Raw genomic sequence first — 4,779 nt, 5'->3', positions numbered from 1 at the left:
GCTCCCACCAAGGAAATTCCCTACCCGTCTCGTCAAGGTCTCCTGCTGACGCGCCATATTGGTCATCTTCGAGCTCTTCCGGAATGTCGCCAAAGAAGTCATCTCCCAAGACCATGGTGTGGTACCTGGCAAAGCCAACCAAGCAACCGGTCAGTATCGAAACCACATCGAGAACGCCATAGTATGCAATACGAAACGGCCACACCCGAGTTACAACGGCCAGCAGTGCGCATAGTACGCACCATCTTGTGCACGCAATTGAGTTCACCGAGGTCCCATACGAAGAAGTGTTACTCGCCAAGTCAAGCTTGCCACCACGAGTACGCCGGCGTCCGCGAGCTCGCCAACTCTGAAGCGCGGTCTTACACTTGTGAAACCGCGAGCTCGCCAAGCCGTTCGTAAGAAAAAAAAAACCTCGATCTCCATCTCGTCAAGATGAGCTCGCCCGCCTCTCGATCTCGCCAAAGTCAAGCTCGCCGTAGTCTCCTATGTGAGCTCGCTGTGGTCTACTATGCGAGCTCGCCGTGGACTCCACCTCGCCATGTGAGCTCGCCAGTTTTGGCTCCACTAAGTTAAGTCAACATTTCCACCTCGTCCCCGTACCAGGATGCGCGCAGTCAACCACACGTCATGACCTCGGCGATACGCTAGATGACCATCTTGCCATACCAACCCTCGTACACATCGTAATGACCTCGCCGCTCGTCATCTTCATCTCACCATCTCGCACACGCACCGTCTCATCACCACGCGCTTTAACCTCGTACAAAACCCATCCTCAACCTCGCATAAACATAGCGACCTCACCAGCAAGAATCTCGTACTGAACCTCATCGCCTCACCACACGAAACCTCGACCTCGCCGACGACACATGCGGCTCAGACTGTCGATCTCGCTAAAATGTACGCAAAGTCCTCACCTCGCCAAATTCGATCTCGCCACTTTCGACAAGACACCGCGCACACAGCTATCTCGCAGACGAAAACCGAGCTCGCCCAGATACCGACCTCGCACACTCAATCTCGCCAATCAGACGAGTATCATACACATCACAATGTTAGAAACACGCACATCATCACGCGTGACCCCGCCAAAGACCCTAAACGCAGAAGCAGAGAGTCGCGAGCTCACCCACCTCGTCTCCGCACTCCTGTCGACCTCGCAGCCATTCTTGCCACCACAAATTCAAGACCACCGCCTTACGACCTCAAAACTTGATCTCGCCAAAGTCCCGACTTCCCCGTTGCTCAGCAATCTCCCGATCCGCAATAACATAATCTCGTCAGCTATATGGAGCTCGTCATACAGACCTCGCGAAATCACTCATCTCGCCGTCGACGAGCTCGCCATAGGTCCCTTACGCAAAACTTTGGTCTCGTCACGTTGACCTCGCACCCGCCATCTCGACCGTATCATCCCGCAAACGCACCGTGTTCAGGTGTTCAAACCCATGGCGTGAACTCGCAGCCCTCTCCACGCCGCCAGTTCCCCATCTCGCCAAACCCGACAAACTCAAGGTCTCGCTGAAGTCCTCATCTCGCCACCATTCGTACGCGGACCACCAATGAGTCATCCCGCTACCATTCTGCCGGGAACCGCAACCTCGCCGCAGAACCAGCTCGCCCGCGTCAAGCATGAGAACCACCCACCTCAACGGCGGGCATGTTCGAGTAACCACCATATATCTAGCATTCTCCGGTAAACAGATGCGGTCCTCTCTGGCGACCCAACTCCATACGCGGCGGCAGGGAGGCCGAGACGCCTAACGGTCCCGGCCAGATCCGGCGGTTTGGCACAGCTTGAGCGGCAGCGAAGCACCATGACCGGAGAAGAAACCATGGAAGGCAGCGGAAATTCCGGGAGAACCACCGACGAGAGCGAACGGCGGCCGAGAACAGAACCCCCACGGCGGCACAGGCAGGAACCATATCCGGCGGTGAGAAGCTTAATTTTGGAGCTTGGTCTCCCAAGGAAAGGAGAGCTTGGATCGGTTTCTCAAACAAGGGAACACAAAAAATCTAGAGTAAAAAGAAGGAGATAAGGAAGAGAGAAGAAGAGAATTTACCTTTTTGGAGAAGAAGAAGACTAATGGGAAAAACTAGGTCAAAGACATATATATGTGGGGGGGACCAGCGCACTGACCAAGGAAAACCCTAATTTTTAAGTTGTCCCATTTCCCGTACCTCGGGAAACGCGCAGAACACGTAAAATTCTCGTTTAAAGCCCAACGGGCCTCGAAAAACGTGCCCGACGCACTGTTCATCCCGGAATCTCCCAGATACCTCGAAAAACGTGCCCGATGCACTGTTCATCCCGGAATCTCCCGGATACCTCGAAAAACGTGCCCGACGCACTGTTCATCCCGGAATTTCCCGGATGCCTCGAAAAACGTGTACAACATACTATTTACCCCAGAACCCTCCGGAAGGCAACAAAACTCCCGAAATCTTCTATTCTTCCCGCAAGACGGACTTGAAGACATGTAGTCGGATCCGACGGGCTCAAGCAAGCCATCGCACATCGGACTAGGGGGGGACCATTGTTGGATATGGGCTTTGCCCCCAACATTTAAAGAGGCCCAGGCAAAAGATTTCAGGAAGATCTGGGCCAGAAATCTTGGATTTGGCCCAGCAGGCCGCAAGGGCAAAACTATAATTTTACAGAAGATCAGAAGAAACCCTAGGTCATTGGCCCACTATATATAGCAGACGTCATTGTCAGAGAAAAGGATCCGAAATTCTAGGCAATTAGAGAGAGAAGAGCAATTATTTTTGTATTAACTGCGCTTAGCTCCTTAATTGTCATTTTCTGTAAACCCCTCTTCAAGTCTACGTTAAATAAAGGACCAGTTCCGATTTATTCCCACACAAATACTCTTATTATTTATATCGTTGATTTCATACCTCAACATGCTCCGATGAAAGCGGCGGTCATCCGGTGACTCACGGTGGCTAACTGACCAATGATGGTGTTTGACGGTGACTAGCGAGAACCACGGGTCCGTATGGTAAGCTTCTCCTCCACGAGACTCATCACCACAACAACGTCTCTCCATCATTTCCTTCTTACCGATAACAACACCAACAACAAGAACACAACTTAAGCTTTCCAATACTCAACGATCAAGTTGCTGGTGTGTTTTGAGGGTTCATCGGCTCTCCTCTCTTGCTGAACAAGGACGGCGGCGATATAAGCGTATACACGTTAACACAATTACACAAAATAAACCCTTTTCGTTTTTACTTGTTCTTGTTGGGCTTCAATGGGCTTGAAAAGAAAACAAACCGGCCCAATTCCCAATTTCAAAAACCGGGATGTTACATTCCACATGTGTGAAATACGAACAACAATGTTGCATGTTTTTTTTCTATAACAAGCTTATTGAAAATGAGTAGAAAAACGATGAGAGAGAAGGCGACGAAAAAGTGATTTTTTGGCAGTTACTTTTATCCTTCTTTCACGATCTCTGGGCGACGGTTTGTCGTGAATATTCTAGTGTTGTGGTTAGTTACCCATCCATCACTCCGGCGGTTATTTTCACACTGAACCCCCGAATCCAGTATGATATGATTTTAGCGGTTATAAGAGACTCTCTATATAAACGCAGTCATGCTCATGCTTTTGCAATCCCTAGTCGAGCAATCAAGCCAACCTTACTATTTCCATTTCGCTACTACCAAATTCGATTACAAATGGCCGATAATCTTAGGCGAGCGGTACAAGACATCAATCTGGGGGTTGATGAGGCACCAATTGAAATTCCGGCAGCGGTGGTGGCCAGGGTTGTTGAAGAGAACCGATTTATTCTGTTGGGACGTCCGGTGATGCCACGATGTCAGAATCTTCGATCCATCATTGCCTCAATGCCACGCGTTTGGGGGCAAACTGGGCTAGTTCATGGGAGAATTATGCCGAACAATCAATTCTAGTTCATATTCCCCACTGAAGAATCCATTGACACTGTGATACGAAGGGGCCCTTGGGCATTTAACGATCGCATGTTAATCCTCCAACGCTGGACGCCTCTCCAAAATCCACCTTTGATCTCATTTATTCATTTTTGGGTTCTAATTCGTGGGATCCAATTCCAGTTCCTCAACCGGGAAGTCATTGCCATTGTGGGACGAGCATTAGCGAATCTAATGGAAGTGGAATACGATGTTGAGGCAGTGGCAAGAGTAGAGTTTGTACGAGTTCGTATAAACTGGAACATTGAGCATCCACTACGTTTTCAATGCAACTTTCAATTTCAAGCGGGTGTCAACACGTTGATCCACTTTCATTATGAAAGGTTGCGAGGGTTTTGTGAAGTCTGCGGTATGCTTACGCACGACTCAGGCGCATGTCTCATCATGAATGGTGGTGGTGAAGGGCTGATTGATTATGATGATGATGACGATGTAGACCCTCCTTTTATGGGACCTGCAAATCAAGGAGTGGTGATCAGAGAAATTGCTGAAGATCTGGAGGCTGATGCTGCAGAGGAGATTGGGTTAAATAACGTTCAACCTATCATTGAGGAAGAGGATGAACTTGAGGACATTGATCCGAATCACGATGCTTTGGCTGGAACCACAAATTGGGAGGAAGATAATGCACACACAAACAGTAATCGAGCAGAGCAAGAGAGTCTTAGGATTACCCCAAGATTAGAGGTTATGGATGCACAAATGACTACTCAGGGAATCAGAGGTAAAGACAAGGGTAAGAGGAAGCTTGAGCAGTATTTGGAACAGTCTGCAGGTAACACATCTGGCAGCAAGGATATCACTGAAGAG

The sequence above is a fragment of the Camelina sativa genome, chromosome 5, assembly GCF_000633955.1.
Source record: "Camelina sativa cultivar DH55 chromosome 5, Cs, whole genome shotgun sequence".
NCBI lineage: Eukaryota > Viridiplantae > Streptophyta > Magnoliopsida > Brassicales > Brassicaceae > Camelina > Camelina sativa.
This window is presented reverse-complemented; position numbering follows the sequence as displayed.